Below are 15,725 nucleotides of genomic sequence, written 5' to 3'. Positions count from 1 at the left end.
GATTCGTGCAAAGGAGTAAGCCGCGTACTGGGATCCGCGCATCATATTGGTTAGTCACGTACTTGGGAGCCGTGCATCAGAAAGGGGAATTGTTGCTACAGAACAAGTCCAATTGGGTATTGGGGTAAGTGTTCAACTATAGGTTGGTAAGGTACTTGGATTCCTTTACTTGTAACTGCTTGTTGTGATAACAGTGGAGTTTCGGGAGTGGTGACCTGAAAATTACCCGGTGGGGTTTTTGCCATTAGGTTTTCCCCATTCGTAAACAAATCACCGTGTTATTTATTTTCCGCTGCATATTTAGTTTATTGGTGATTGGTTTGTGCTATCACGCGTTTGCATGATAAATTGATTAATTAATGACTTGGCTAATTAATTAATTAATTTCTATCACAATAGGTCATTCAGTTTGTGGCCTATCAAGTGGTATCAGAGAAGGCACACTCTAATTAGGTTTTAATTTTTGCTGTGTGATCCATTGACCCCTGTTGTCATGGAAACTCTTGATTGTTTTGATTTGCATGATCTTATGTTGAATGATGATGATGATATTCAAGATGCCTATTGCAAGCTTTATAATTTTTGTATGAAATCTCTTGAATGTTCTACAAATTTAAAAGCTAAATTTAAAAAGGTCAAGCTTGAAAAAGATGATTTGATTGCAAAATTGTATGAAGCTAATAATTTGAATGAGAATTTTAAAAATCAAATTTCATCAAAAGTGGACAAAATTAAAAGTTTGGAAGAGCAACTAGTTGAATCTAAAACTGAAGTTGAAAAATTAACTAGTGCCAAACTTGTTGTTGAGCCTAACTCAAAAGAAAAAGATTGTTATATTCCTCCATTTAAAAGGAATAATGAAGAGTTGAAGGCTAATATTGCTAGGATAGACAAAGGTAAACAATCTAATGTTAACACTGAAGTTTCTAAACCTAGGTCTAAAACTCCTCCTAGGATGAATAAAAATTCTGAATTTGTCCCTACTTGTCATCATTGTCATATTGTTGGTCATATTAGGCCAAATTGTCCTAAATTAAGGTCTTTGTCAACCTCTAAGGTTAGACCTCCTTCTAGGAAGCATAGTAGTTCGAAAACTACTCATGTTTGTCATCATTGTGGTGCTTCCGGTCACACTCGTCCTAATTGTTTCAAGTTGTTTCCTCATAAGCGAGTGTCAAATAAGTCTCATCCTTTGTCTAAAGGCTCTGTACCTATTCTTGGTGAGTTATTAAAAGCTTTGAGCTTTTTGACTCAATTTCAGGGGAATTCTAATTCCTCTATGTCCTTCAGTAGTCATACTAGGATACGTGCCTTTTCATCTTCACGGCCAAGGACTCGTGCTGTGTGGGTGATAAAGGATCCTAAGACTAAATTGTATTTTCTGTTTGTCCGCTACTTTAATTCTTTCTATCTAAAGTAGGACTCTCTTTGCTTGATTTTTTATCTGCTTTTGGAATCATGCTTTCATGCATCTACACTCTTCTATCATGCCTTCATGCATATGCATATTTCTTTCATGCTTTCATGTTGTTTGTCTAACATGTTTTTGTTTGGTTATTTTTCAATTTTTGCTTTGTTTTGTTTTTCTTTATAATAAAAAAAGAAAAAAAAATTGAAAAATCAGAAAATACAAAAACAGTGTGTGTTTTGTGTACTTTGGTACTTGCATACCTTGGATGGCCATTGAAACAAAATCTTCTAAACTTTGTATCATTTGTAACTTAGATGAGCATCTCTATGCACAACTAAGCAAGTGAGCTTTGTGGCTCGTGTTTGTGATGAGTACAATTAAGTTGTCTCTTAAACTTAACACGCATATCACTCTTTTTGACGGGAATGACTAAAAAATCCTAAGAGAAAGGCATAAATAACCATCTCACCACTGTTGCCCGCCAATCATAATTTGACGCCTGTATGCTTCAGCATAGCAAAAGTGCAGTGTCAATGACATTTGTGTGCTTAGGCATAGCAAATTAAAATGTCAAATATCATTGGGTATTTCTTTTCTTTCTCTAATATGCATATGCATGATATGTTTAAAAGAAAAAAATATGCAAAGAATCAAAAGCAAAAAGATCAAAAATGCTTTAAACATGATTGTAAGCGTGTATTCTAGGAGATGTGGGAGTTATAGGATGTATCTCAAAGGTTATAGTCCCCATCAAGCAGTTATGATTGTGTGTGAGTTAAAATGATTTTCTCATATCTCAAATCATCTTAACATGCATACACTTATGCAATCTTGCGATATTTTTCATACACAACACGCAATATTCTTTGCTATTCTTGATACATATGCAGGTATAATGTGATTTGGCCATCATGAGGTTTACATGTATTAATGTATGCTTACTAAACTGTCTAGACTTGTTTTTGAAATATAAAATCGGTTAGACTTGTTTAGTGTGTGTGTGTGTTTTTGGAGATCCATGTGCTTAAATTTTCATTTAAGAGATGATTTTGAGAGCTTAATATGTTGATTGGATCGTTGGTTGAGTTGCATGTTGGATTGCATTCATGTCTATGTTTTTCTCATCTCGAAAAACTGCTTTTAAAAGCAGGCTCGACACCTCCTCGATAGCTAGCTATCTGTCGAGCTTCCTAAGCTTTTTCTTATCTCAATCTTGCCAGCACCTCGATACCTGGTGGATCGATCGAGATTGGGTATGCATCCTCAATAGCTTCTCGACACCTGGTGGATCGATCGAGATCTTTTTAGCCTTTTGTTGATTTGTCCCTCGACAGATCCTCAACAACTGCATCTGTCGACGTCTATTATGCTCAACACCTGTCTCGCCACCTCTCGATCGATCGAGATCCTCCTGCATGCATTATTTTTCACATGTTTTGCATATTTTTGGTTATCTTTGTGTCCATAGCATCTTGTTTTTCTTTTTCTTGTAGGTCTATGGTTCCTTGTTCTCCTTGTTCCCTCTATGTCAGTTTTCTGTTTGTCTCCATCATGTCGTTTGGCTTTTTATGCCATTTGACAATCGTGTCAAAAAGGGGGAGAAATTTGATAATTGAATGTCATTCCTCAGAGGGAGTAATAGATTTAGGGGGAGAACTTCATGTTAAAGGGAAGAATGTTTTTGTTGTAACTAACTTAGGAGGAGAGTTAGTTTGATACACATTGATATTGATATATTTTTTGTGTTGTGTATCTTTTGGTTTTGTAACCATTTACATACATCATGTGTTGTTTCTATATTAGATGATGATGTATTAGATGATGATGTATGTGTTTCACTCTTTATCTTACATGTGTTGTTTCTTTTCTCTCTTTATACACATGTTTCTTGTTTATTTAACTTGTCATTATTTTCTACATGGTACTTTGATGTGTTTTGTTTAGTGCCTTTCAGGAAAGACAAGTTAAAGCTAAGTCAAGATTCCGAACCTTCTTCTTGCAGCAACTTCCAAGGTTCAGATTTTTTAGACTAGACTTATTTATTCTGTAATCTTGAGTAGAAAGTATTCTAGGACATTCAATGTACTCTTGTAGTTTTGTCACGGATTGCCAAAGGGGGAGATTGTTGGGGACATATTTTTATGTAATTGGCATATCCTTTGACAAAACACACTTTACTTGTATTTGGGTAAATCTAAGTAGGTTCAAGATGATCATTACAAGTGGTTAAATTAAAGATATAAAGACTACTCAAGAACTGTTCAAGAAAAGTGCAATCTGCAGGTCTCAATACCTACTCGATAGAAGCTCGATCTGTCGAGATTCATTAAAGCTCGACAGATGCCTCGATCGATCGAGCTTACGGGTTTTCAGTCTATAGCCAACAATGTTTCTATTCTAAAAGGCTATTTGTTTATGGGTTTGTATAATCCTTATTAAACTAGGAAAACCTAAGGTTTGTGGGTTTGTATAATCCTTATTGGACTAGGAAAGCCTAAGGTTTGTGTAAACCTATTTGAAATAGGAGAGCCCATTAAGCTCCTATTTAAAAGAGGTGGAAAAAGAAAAACCTAACCCTAGAGAGTTTCATAAGATTTTCTTTTTGAAACCCTAGTCTCCTTTTACAGAAAAAAGAGTTTTTGCTGCGTTTCTTGTACGCCTTTGGGTTCTGTAACCAAGTAAAGTCTCTTGCACCAACATTGAAGATCTTATTGGTATTTCTATGTGAAGCTGCTGCAAATCAACTACAACAATCAAAGGGTTGCTGTGGAGTTAGTCACATATTGGGATTCGTGCAAAGGAGTAAGCCGCGTACTGGGATCCGCGCATCATATTGGTTAGTCACGTACTTGGGAGCCGTGCATCAGAAAGGGGAATTGTCGCTACAGAACAAGTCCAATTGGGTATTGGGATAAGTGTTCAACTGTAGGTTGGTAAGGTACTTGGATTCCTTTACTTGTAACCGCTTGTTGTGATAATAGTGAAGTTTCGGGAATGGTGACCTGAAAATCACCCGGTGGAGTTTTTGCCGTTAGGTTTTCCCCATTCGTAAACAAATCACTCTGTTATTTATTTTTCACTACATATTTAGTTTATTGGTGATTTGTTTGTGCTACCACGCATTTGCGTAATAAATTGATTAATTAATAACTTGGCTAATTAATTAATTAATTTCTATCACAAGGGGTCATTCAGTTTGTGGCCTATCAATTGTCACAGCAGAATAAGTTCAATTGGATATTGGAGTAAGGGTTCAACTGTAAGTTGGTATAAGGTATTGGGATTCCTTTACTTGTAACCGCTTGTTTTGATAATAGTGGAATTTCGGAAGTGGTGACCTGAAAATCACCCGATGGAGATTTTGCCATTAGGTTTTCCCCATTCGTAAATAAATTACTGTGTTATTTATTTTCCGCTGAATAATTAGATTATTGGTGATTTATTTGTGTTACCACGTGTTTGCATGTTAATTAACTTAATTAATTCACTTGGCTAAATTAATTAGTTAATTTATCATAAGGGGTCAATTCGTTTTTGGCCTATCAGTCACCACTTCCAAGAATCCACTATTATCAAAACAAACGGTTACAAGTAAAGGAATCCTAGTACCTTACACCAACTTATAGTTGAACCCTTACCCCAATACCCAGTTGGACTTGTTCTGTATTGACAATCTCTCATTTTCATTGCACAACTCCCAGTATGTGACTAACCAATAGATGCGTGGATCCCAGTATGCGACTTGATAGCCAACTTGAGAAAGATATTGGCTGCAAAGTTTTTCCGTTCATCACATGATGAAGATCAAGAAGTTCCTTCGTCACAAAACCCTAAGGTATACAAACACAACAGCTTCTTTAAGAGAAAGATGAACTAGGGCAAATTCTGGCTCCGGTTACAATTTGCATGAACACAACTTTGCTTCACACTTGCGTAACCTTTTACGGTCCTTAAAATAATCCTTATATATGTTTAATATTGTGAGAAAAGAAATCCCAAACATATACACACGGATTGGATGAAAAATAGCTCTGAAAAACTGAATTCCATAAACCTCGACAGATAGGGTATCTATCAAGTTAGCTATCGAGCTTTGGGCTTCAGCAGCTTTTTAAACCTTGATAGATGCTAGCTGTTGAGCTAGCTATCGAGCATTAAAATCCAGCACTTCTTTACTTGTTTCTTGGACAAATTTGCATGGTTTTAACACTTGATCTTGAAACCTTGTTCTTTGAAGTATTAAACACATCTTAGATCTACCCAATTACAAGTAAAGTGCATTTTGTCAAAGGATTAGCCAATTCTAAAATGACATATGTTCCTAACGTCAAATCACATATGTCCTAACATTATTTATTGTATGCAATATTTTATTTCTGTTTCGCACTAAGATGCTGTGATGAATTTTTTTTTTTTTAAAGTGTTTCAGAAATATAGGTTGTCAAAGTCTTTATTGCCATGAATTCTTTTCTTGAAAATTTTTTCAAGAGTTTATGTTAGGATAGATTTTATTGTATTCAACAAGTGAGTATGAGTTGAGTGATTTATGACTTCTCTCATATTTTCATTTGTTTGTTGTGGTTTTGTCACGGATTGCCAAAGGGGGAGATTGTTAAGACATATGTGAATCATGTTAAGAACATATGTCATTTAGAATTGTCTAATTCTTTGACAAAACACACTTTACTTGTAATTGGGTAGATCTAGGATGGGTTTAAGTCTTCAAGAATCATGTTGTTCAAGTTAAGAGTTAAAGCCATGCAAATCTGTTCAAGAAACAAGTGAAGAAGTACTATATTTTAAAGCTCGACAGCTAGCTTGACAGATTGCATCTATTGAGGTTTAAAAGGCAGTTTTAGTCTGATGCTCAATAGCTGCCTGATAGATAACCTATTTATTGAGATTTACGAAAATCAGTTTTTTAGATATGATTTCATGCATATCCATGTGTATGTGTTTTGGTTTTCTTTTCTCACAACCCTAAACATATATAAAGATTATTTTAAGGGTCGTCATAAGGTTGTTGCACTTGTTGTTGCAAGCATATTGTGACTGGAGACAATTTGCCTTAGTTCATCTTTCACTTGAAGAAGCTGCTGCGTTTGTAACCAAGGAGCTTCGTGATCATCATCATGTGGATGAACTTAAGAACTTTGCAGCCAGCATCCTTCTCAAGTTGGTGTGTTAGTCATATACTTGGATCCGTGCATCGATTAGTTAGTCATGTAATGGGAGCCATGCATTGAAAAAGGGAGATTGTAACTACATAACAAGTTTAATTAGGTATTGGGGTAAGGGTTCAACTGTAGGTTGGTATAAGGTACTAGGATTCCTTTCCTTGTAACTGCGTGTTATGATAATAGTGGATTCTCGAGAGTGTTGACTTTAAAATCATTTGGTAGGGTTTTGCCTTAGAGATTTTCCCCATTCGAAAACAAATCACCGTGTCAACTTTATTTTCCGCTGCATTTAACTTAGTTGGTGATTTGTTTGTGCTACCACATGTATTACATGTTAATTAACCTAATTAGTTCATTTGGCTAATTAATTGGTTAATTTATCACAAGGGCTCAAAAAAATTTTAGCCTATCAATAAGGATGCTGGCTCTTCCGGTGATGATGAGATGACTGCTTCTCAGTGACTTGCCCTTTGTCATTCGTGAAAAAAAGGGGGAGTAGTTTTAGGTATGAGAGTATTCATGTACTTAGGGGGAGTTGAAAGTTCAAATAGTGTAAAAACACCCTTGAACGTTTAGACCCCCAATTTACAAATTAACAAATTCAAGCTTTATGTCAAACAACTAGTGTGCGGAAAATGAACATAAGCTATAATATAGAATTGGAAAAATTATCTAAGCCAAATTAAAATCACAATCCACAGCAGATAATAAAAGGCAAAGATAAAGGGAAGGAAGATGCAAACACAAAGACAACACGCGATGTGCTATCGAAGAGGAAACCGAAGCCCTCGGCGTAAAACCTCTCCGCCGCCCTCCAAGCGATAAACAATCCACTAGAAAATGTAGTTGGAATACATGGACAGCAATAGACCTTCCAAGCCTAATCTACCCAGTGCATCTAAGCCCTCCAAGTTTCTTGCTCCAACGAGGTTGCGCCGAACCTTTTTCTTTTCTAGCTTCCCAGATTCTGCTACTAGACCATAACATCAACCACTATAGATTGGTTCCTTCCTAACTGCTTCCCAGAACACCAAACAGCCCTCTCACAGTAATGAATGTGGTGAGAACAAGGTTTTGGTAAAATGTCTCTTAAGGGTTTGACAATGGAGAGGCAGAGACTTGAGGAATTTGAAGAGACTCTAATGTATAGATTGTAGGTGAATCAATCTTGTTTTTCTTTAGGGTTTCTCTCTCAAAATTCTCTTTAGAAGCCCTCATTCATTTGTGGGTATAAGGGGTATATATACTAGGGTGAGAGAGGAATGTGAAACGTCAAGTTTTTCAAAACAAGGTTGGCTCGCGGCTTGACCTCACGACTTGACTGAGTCGCGAGATCCAGTCGCGAGATAACCGTATGGCTAGTTGTACTGTTTTGTACTGTAGTGCTCTAGCTAGCATGACTGTTCACCTTCTGGCATGCTTGGCACGTGTGGTGCATCTGGCGGCTTGCAGCCACGAGTCACCCGCGAGATCCAGCCGCGAAACTCTGTTTTCTTGCACACTTTTGAGCATTCTACACTCTATCTCACACACTACCCTTACAACAAACCCACCTAAATATAGGGTTACTAAATTTGAAATACAAGCAAATTTGGCACAGAATAAAGCCAATAAGATGGTTGATTAAATTCAACCTTACAATCTCCCCCTTTGGCTATTCCGTGACAAAACCCTAAAACAGACTCTAGACTTAACATGTGAGTTGCGAACAGTTGAGCAAAACTCATTCACACCTAACTCTAGAAGTTGTGAAGCACTTGAATCATAAGAACATGAAACTCCTGAAACACAACAATACACCATGATCATTGTGTGCAGAAAAGTATGAAATGCATATGAAACAGGCTTAAGGTGATCAAGCAAAGATGAAGTGAAGTATCAAATCATGGCTTGATCAACCAAGTAATCACCACAAGGTAGTGATCACAGTGCTCATTCACACTTGGAATGAACACTTGAATATACAAGTTAACAAGAACAAAGCAAGTTACTTGTATGCCTAACACTCAACCAATGCATAATACACTAAGTATATGCATCTAGGAATAATCCTACAAGGACACAAGAGTGACAGTACTTAAAAGAAAATGCAAGACATTTAGATAGAAGTACTGATTTAAACAAAACATAAAAGGCTGCATAAAGCATGGTACAAACCATAAAGCCTACAAATATGCATAAAACATAACCCTAAAAGCTTACATAAGCAACATGGGTACAAAAACAATATATACTGAATAACATCAACAATATATATAAAAAGAGTAAACCAAGTTTATAAGTTATGAGTTAGAAACAAAAATACACCAAAACCACAGTGTATCAAACCCATAGTAACACTAAATATCTAAAAACATAAACCTATAAGTTTAAAGGATAAGACTTAAACAAAAGTATGTGTGTACTCCCCCTATTACTATGCACACTTCCCTTTGAGCTTTCTCCCCCTTACTGAATGCTCTCCCCCTTTTTGGCACAAATAGCTAAAGGCTGTCGTCCAACTTCTGTTGAATAGCTTCTATCTGATTCTCCATGGTCTCAAGTCACATTTGAACATGGTTGTTGGTGGAGTAGAGAAGTGTCATCATCTCATCAATGCATTTCTGAATATTTGCAAGCAAACTAGCCACTTTATCAGTTTGAGGATCAGTCTGTGCTTGCGGAATGCTAGCTTGTGGAACTTCAGGGATGACACGCGAAGTAGGTGTGGTATGTACAGGTGTCTCTGACTCTAGAGCAGATGGAGTGATCGGAGAGATGTGTGCACTTTTTGGTGTTTTAGAAGAGTGACTTCTGCTAGCTTGAAGAGTGTACATGGAAATTGGACGCTGACGGATCAACATTTTTCCATCTGTGGGAGGAACAATGCCTTCACGAAGAATGAACTTCATGATGAGACTGCAAAATGGAATACATCCTCGGGCTGTAGTTCGAACCGCGGTCTTCCTCATGGTTTAAAAGATGTGAGCACAGATATCAATGGGGGCTCCTGTAATGAGATCACAAAGGAATTGAGCTCTCCTAAGATTTATGAAGGTAGTGTTCGACAGTGGGTAGAGATTAGAGAACATGATCAACTTCAGTGTGGTCAGCTCTGGTGCAAACTTTACAGTGTTGATGGATGTGCCTGTATTGGATACTTCATGATCAGAGCCTAGAACTTGTAGAATGTCTTGAATCTCTGGAGTTCGATCATCGTACGGAGTTAGATCCACATTTTGAGGTCTAGTGATGCAGAGAATATCGACGATAGAGTTCGGGGAAATGCCAAATTCCTTTCCTTTGACCCAGAAAATGAGTTCAACTCCAAGATCACTTTCATTAGAGAAGCATTCCTTAACCAGTTCATCCATTGGATAGACAAAATTCCCAAACAAGTTTGCCCAATCTCGTGACTCAAAGATTCGAGGGATAAAAGTGGTCCCTAAGGTGTCAAACTCAACCACCCGTTCCACTATAGGAGTTGACTTGTCAAAGATGTTTGAGTAGATGTGTGAGGTAAGCGGGGTTCTGAACCTCTCCAAATTGGAGTCTTGAGATGACTGTGATGAGAGTTGAGTCCTTTTAGCAACTGGGGTTGCTGGATCGTTAGCAACAATGTCTTTGGCCTTAGAGGATCGACGAGACATCTGCAAGAGAATAGGCCCACAGCAAAGAACCAAAAACAGCACCACACAAGATAAATATCAACATGATTAGATGCAAATAAGAGTGTAAACCAGAGATTTTATACACAAATACAACCTTAAGACAGGTCAGACCCAAACAAAACCACCATCAATACTAAAGTGCACAATAAGACAGGTGCAACAAAATGGTGAAAGTGTAATAGAGCATAGAGAAACACAAATTCAGAAATAACTGTCAATGAGACAGTCTACCATGACCATGATATGCATAAAATGACAACATTCGAACATTAAGAACGGATAGCATAAATCAGACCACATAAGATAGGAACAGGCATAAAATATCAAAATGAATGATCAGAACACCCAAAATAGAGCACATGGCAGTAAGATATAACATTCAGAAAATGAAATGTTTTAAAGAGATACTTCCAAGATGCAATCACACACATGTTATGTTATCATAAAAACACAGTAATATGAGATAAGTAATCCAATGCCGCAAGCATACTTCAACACACACACAAATGAATGGAGCAAGTCACAAAATGTACCAAACCCATTTATCAAAAGAGTTTGAAAAACAACAGTAGGCAAATAACAGAACAAAGGAAAAGCACAATGTGACCAACAATATGAAAACGGATGAAAGCAACAACAAACACAACCAGCCATACCCATCAAACCAAGAGAAGAATGTTTCTAAAATAGTATCTCAAATGGCACGAAAAACATTCATTAAATAGAGAATATAAGATGAGGAAAATAAGACCCATACCTTTTCTTGATGATTTTGAGAAGAAATGAAGCAACAATTGAGTTAGAAGTGGGTAACACGGTGTGTTTGAGAAGATTCAGAAAGAAAAGACAATGAACAGTGACAATAAGTTCGAGGGAAAACTGAAAAAGATTTAAAAATTGCCCCTATTTTTGCCAAACACGCGATTTTTGCGACTGAAGTGAGTCTCCAACAAGTCGCCAGGTCAAGCCGCCAAAACACTCAAAGACAAAATATTGAAAAAAATTTCTAAGTGTTTTTCGCGACTGGAAGGTCTACCTGCGAGGGAGTCGCAAGCTGAACTGCGAAAATCTCTGAGTAACCCTCACGACTGGACCTTCCACTCACGAACAAGTTGCCAAAATTGACCCGCGAACTCGCAACTGAGGCCTGCGACTTGACTTACCCGCGACTAAGTCGCCAAAACAGGGCAAAAATGAATTTTTGAAAATTTCAGATTTTAAGAACAAAATACTTTCCAAAATCACCTAAAATACTCAAAAAAAATTTTGTGCTTGAATCAACAAAGATTGAGCATGTGAAAACACATTTCAACAAGTACAATCACACAAATGAATATGGCATTTATTGAACATAAACTTGTGTGTTGTGTGTGGATATCAACAATGAAATAGTCCTTAGTCTAATGTGAAATTTCAATGATCAATTCAACCAAGACATACACAATTAGCACTAGATCATGTGACCCATCTCAATTATAGAAATATGCATATATGACCTCCCACAAAACTTGATAGCATATCTTGGAGTTTTATATTTGACTCCACTTTCAATCATAACAATTGATCTTTTTGATCCTTTTGAGACAATCACCTCTCATTGTGAGAGTGATATTTGATATTTCACTTTAATGAACAAGCCTTTGGCTTTTTGAATAAACATTCACTTTAATTTTTGGTCGCTTTTCTTTTTTCCTAGTCGAATACTAGTATGTGCGACAGGCTTTTGCAGCTCAATATCTCTTTTCATTTGGAGATTTACATTTGGTGAGCTCTTTTTAGCAAAAACAAAAATAAAGAGTGGGAAGATATATAAACACAAGTCTATGCAAGTCTCAAGATCATCATAACCATTCACTAATCATTCATGACAAGTTTGAAGATCTATTTACAACAATCACATAGAATTCAAGATTTCTCCCACAGTGATAAGAGTGCAAAGAAGCAAGCTATGCTCGAAAATGCACAAAGTCATTAGCACAAAGGTACAAGGCAAAACAAGTTTTGAGACAAAACTCAACTATGTCAATCAAACTTTTTGATTCTCTATTTTTTATGTGATTTTTGGATTTTTGACACAAAAAGAAAAAGATTAATTAGAAAAAAAAAAAAAGTATGTACAAAAAGACAAACAAACAACCATCAACATAAACAACAAGCAAACAATCAAACACTGTCATAGAGCATAGGAAGTATTAATGCATGGACATGTTGTAATGCTTATGCCCTTTTTCACCCACATGTCACTTGCGTTTGGGGTGATTTCCTTATAGGATTGGGTACGGGAGTTAGGGCTTTCAAACCTTTGTGTGAAGCTTTCCAAGCAGTTGGTGAATGCACCAATCATCTTCATCACGTTCATCATTCCGGGATCACCGTTTTGATCTCTTGATGGCTCATCAGCCCAATTTCTTCTATCATTTCTAGGTCCTTGTGACCTTTGAGGAGTTGCACTATTCTTTGCTCTCAGCTTTTGACAATTTGGTCGAGTATGCCCTTGAAGTCCGCAATGATGACACACATAATTTGATCTAGGACCTCTTTGTGGTCGTGGACGAGATTTGGCTTGGGATTTAGACCTGCCCACAGATTGATTACGTGAATTCAACAACCGTTCGTTTCCCACATTTCTCTTTTCCTTTATCTTGGGCTTCTTAGTAGTAGGACCAACATCAGTTGATTCTTTGGCCTTTATAAACTTCACTTCTTTAGTGACATTTCCAGATGAGCTATTTCCTCCGGTATATCCCAATCCAGATTTGTTTGAAAAGCTCTTTTGAGATGAAATAACATCATCTAGCTTCTTGGTGGTGACCTTCTCTATTTTAGCATTTGCTTGCACAACCTCTTGCTCAAGAAATCTCACTTTTGTGTAAGCTTCTGATAACTCACCATTTAGTGTTTCTATCTCACATTTGGCCTCCCTATATCGGATTAGGAGATTTTTATAGTCCTTCTCTGCCTTCTTCATTTTTCTCATAGTTGCCTTGGCCACCCTTGTGTACTCACCCGACTTCTCCAGGAGTGAGTTATAATTCTCTTGAAGATTGGTTGTGCTTTCATCTTCTTCAGCATCTGATTCTTCAGCAACTCCCAGTGATTCTTCATCACTATGTTCTCCAAGGTCTCGTACAAGCAAATTCAACTCGTCTGAAGACTCAACATGGGCAATAGTCATAAAAGCTGAATAGTTCCCCTCTCCATCACCGCTTTCTTCAGATTCTGAGTCGGATGAATCCGAGTCACTTAATGTCATGGCATACACTTTGCCTTTCGATTTCAAATAATTCGGACATTTTTTCTTAAAGTGTCCATACCCGTTACATTTGAAACAAGTGACACCTTGTATAGATTGGGATTCTTTTCCATCTTTCTTTTTGAATTCCTTTTTCTCCCTTACTGAACTTTGGAATTTTCCTTTATCACCAAATTTGCCATTATTTTTGAATTTCAAGAATTTTCGAAAATTTTTTACAAGGTATGCAACTTCTTTGTCAACCACATTTTCTCCCGATGAGTCATGGTCTTCCACCTTTTCATTAATGGTCTTAAGAGTAAGAGATTTACTCTTTCGTTGATTGGGCAGTGACATCTCATAAGTCTGAAGAGAACCAACCAGCTCCTGGACTTTGATGTCATCAAGGTCCTTGCTCTCTTCAATCGCTATCACTTTAGCACGAAAACTTTCCGGCAATGATCAAAAGATCTTCCTTACAATTTTAGAATCCTCTGTTTTCTCTCCCAAATTGAACTTGCTTACAAAAACCTCATTCAGCTTACTATAGAAAGAGTCAAAGGACTCATCCTCACTCATTTTTAACTCCTCAAACCGAGTGGTTAGCATCTGCAGCTTGGTGTCTTTTACTTTCTTCGTGCCTTCGTAAGTGGTCTCCAATATCTCCTATGCTTCTTTAACAACGGTAATGTGAGAGATCCTGTGAAATTCATCTGGAGACACACCACAGAAAATAGCATTGAGTGCTTTACTGTTAGTATTAGATGTAGCGAGTGCTGCCTTATCCCATGTGGATTTAGCTTCCTCAGGCCTGGTCCAACCTATCTCAACAGCATCCCAAACAGATTCATCAATGGAACACAGAAAAGCTCTCATGCGAACCTTCCAAAAAGCATAATTACTACCATCAAAATATGGAGGTGCATTTAGGGATTGAGACCGATCCATCTCAATAGGGAGTCAAGGATCACACAATGGTAATGAAACCACTAGAAGTGTACCAGCTCTGATACCAATTGAAAGTTCAAATAGTGTAAAAATATCCTTGAACGTTTAGACCCCCAATTTACAAATTAACCAATTCAAGCTTTATGTCAAACAACTAATGTGCGAAAATGAATATAAGCTATAATATAGAATTGGAAAAACTATCTAAGCCAAATTAAAATCACAACCCATAATAGATAATAAAAGGCAAAGATAAAAGGAAGGAAGATGCAAACACAAAAACAACAAGCGATGTGTTATCGAAAAGGAAACCGAAGCCCTCAACGTAAAACCTCTCCGCCGCCCTCCAAGCGGTAAACAATCCACTAGAAAATGTAGTTGGGATACATGGACAGCAATAGACCCTCCAAGCCTAATCTACCCAGTGCACCTAAGCCCTCCAAGCTTCTTGCTCCAACGAGGTTGCGCCGAACTTTTTTCTTTTCTAGCTTCCCAGATTCTGCTACTAGACCATAGCATCAACCAATATAGATTGGTTCCTTCCTAACTACTTCCCAGAACACCAAACAGCCCTCTCACAGTAATGAATGTGGTGAGAACAAGGTTTTGGTAAAATGTCTCTCAAGGGTTTGACAATGGAGAGGAAGAGAGTTAAGAAATTTAAAGAGACTCTAATGTATAGATTGTAAGTGAATCAATCTTGTTTTTCTTTAGGGTTTCTCTCTCAAAATTCTCTCTGGAAGCCCTCGTTCATTTGTGGGTATAAGGGGTATATATACTAAGGTGAGAGAGGAATATGAAACGTCAGGCTTTTCAAAATAGGGCTGGCTCGCGGCTTAACCTTGCGACTTGACTAAGTCGCGAGATCCAGTCGCGAGATAACCGTATGGCCAGTTGTACTTCTTTGTCCTGTAGTGCTCTAACTAGCATGACTGTTCACCTTCTGGCATGCTTGGCACGTGTGGTGCATCTGGTAGCTTGCAACCGCGAGTCACCTGCGAGATCTAGCCGCGAGACTCTATTTTCTTGCACACTCTTGAGCATTCTACACTCTATCTTACACACTACCCTTACAACAAACCCACCTAAATATAGGGTTACTAAATGCTGAAATACAAGCAAATTTGGCATGGAATAAAGCCAATAAGATGATTGATTAAATTCAACCTTACAGGAGTGTTTTTATTTTTGAGGGATGTAGTGAGGACTTATGTATCTTTTCTTTTCTTTCTCTTTTTAGATACATTATCTCTTGTACATCGGTCTTGTGACCACTTAGTGATAGCAAACATTGTATTTATCCT

Source organism: Quercus lobata, chromosome 1 (genome assembly GCF_001633185.2).
Source record: "Quercus lobata isolate SW786 chromosome 1, ValleyOak3.0 Primary Assembly, whole genome shotgun sequence".
Classification (NCBI taxonomy): domain Eukaryota; kingdom Viridiplantae; phylum Streptophyta; class Magnoliopsida; order Fagales; family Fagaceae; genus Quercus; species Quercus lobata.
This window is presented reverse-complemented; position numbering follows the sequence as displayed.